Source organism: Mirounga angustirostris, unplaced genomic scaffold, assembly GCF_029215605.1.
Source record: "Mirounga angustirostris isolate CCGP_5_RB_7025 unplaced genomic scaffold, mMirAng1.0.hap1 SCAF_8, whole genome shotgun sequence".
In the NCBI taxonomy this organism is placed as follows: Eukaryota; Metazoa; Chordata; class Mammalia; order Carnivora; family Phocidae; genus Mirounga; species Mirounga angustirostris.
In genome coordinates this window covers 9,031,037-9,032,593 of record NW_026991716.1, presented here as the reverse complement: position 1 = coordinate 9,032,593, position 1,557 = coordinate 9,031,037, and the positions used below count along the sequence as shown (strand labels likewise).

Sequence of the window (1,557 nt, the reverse complement as noted above, 5' to 3'; positions counted from 1 at the left end):
TCAGATCACAGTCTCAAGATCTGGACTTGTTTTGGGGAAATTTTTCTGAGCCTAGAAATAAGTGGTTGCAAAATAATTGGGCCAGGTTCTACAAAGAGTCAGGTTCTGTGAAGCATATTTATTTACTTTTTGTAAGAAACTTAAAACTGAGAGTTGAAGACCAAGAATCCTTATCTCATCCTCCGTGTGCCTCAGTAAGCAGGGCAACCATGTCAAGTGTGTTGCGTTTTCTTTGGAGCTTTCAGCAGCCCTACCCATCCCGTCTACTTTAGATCATGCTCCTTTCTCCCCCACCACCTTTCAAATTACAGAGCTCCTTTGTGTCTTCTCCTACCCTCTCTTAAAGTAGCTTTAACTTAAGTCAATGTATTACCTCTTGGAGGGGTATTTAATGTAAGTTTTCTCTATGATTTTCTGTGTAAAGTTTTAGGCCTTTTGAGACTATTAAAATTTTTTAATACTATTCCTATTATTTTATCTGTTTAAGATTTATTCATTTATTAGTGAGAGAGAAAGAGAGAGAGAGAGAGAGCGCACAAGCCAGGGAAAGGGCAGAGGGAGAGAATCTCAAGCAGATGCGGGGGCTCGATCTCACAACCCTGAGATCATGGCCTGAGCCAAAACCAAGAGTTGGGTGCTCAACAGCCTGAGCCACCCAGGCGCCCCAATACTATTTGTATTTGTCAAGTGAGAACTGGTATTTCAGGGCTGGAGGGAATGGGTGGGGAGAGGGCCTTCCTGGTGCTCCTAAAACCACATCAGATTAGTAGCATTCTTCTTCCTCGACAAAAGGCTGTTTCCAGTGTTGAGACACTCCTGGGAATTAAGCCCACTGGATTTTTTAGTCCTAACTATGAATATAGCCCACAGAAGAGTCAATAAAGTATGTTCTGTGTGAGAAAAAGACTTTCCATTTCAGGAATGCCTGTTATGAGAAGTTTATTAACTTAAGTCACACCCTCTGTCTTGAGGAAGTCCCTGATAATTAGGTTTTAAATTAACTTCAGTCTTCAGTTCAAACTATTGATGTTTATTCTTCACTTCCTGTTATCGTTACCCACATATATTTTCTGTAACACAGATCTATGTGGACAGTGATTCAGGAAGACGTGTACAAAGGAGGAAAGAGGTCACTCCAGTTTGCTGGTGCTAAAATCTTTAGGCCAGTTAGAGTAAAAACATCATGAAGAAAAAAATATAGAAATAAAAGCACAGCATTGGTGGTTCAGTGGTAGAATTCTTGCCTGCTACTCGGGAGGCCCGGGTTCAATTCCTGGCCAATGCAGACACTTCGTTTTGGGGCGCCTGGGTGGCTCAGATGGTTGGGTGTCTGCCTCTGGCTCAGGTCATGATCCCAGCATCCTGGGATCGAGCCCCGCATCGGGCTTCCTGCGCAGGAGGATGTCTGCTTCTCCCTCACCCTCTCCATCTCTCTTTCCAGCTTGTGCTCTCTCTCTCAAACAAATAAATAAAATCTTAAAAAAAAAACAAACAGAAGAAATGAAGATTATACAGAAAGATACAATAGATCATGTGAATAAAGTAAATATGTATAGG

At 42.0% G+C, this 1,557-nt stretch overlaps 1 non-coding gene across 1 annotated transcript; it reads left to right on the top strand.

Annotated features, from left to right (window-relative positions):
- Nucleotides 1–1,214: 1,214 nt before the first annotated feature.
- TRNAS-GCU (transfer RNA serine (anticodon GCU)) lies at nt 1,215–1,285 on the top strand. Its single transcript has one exon. It is a non-coding gene; the product is annotated as a tRNA-Ser (tRNA).
- The last annotated feature ends 272 nt before the right edge of the window (nt 1,286–1,557 follow it).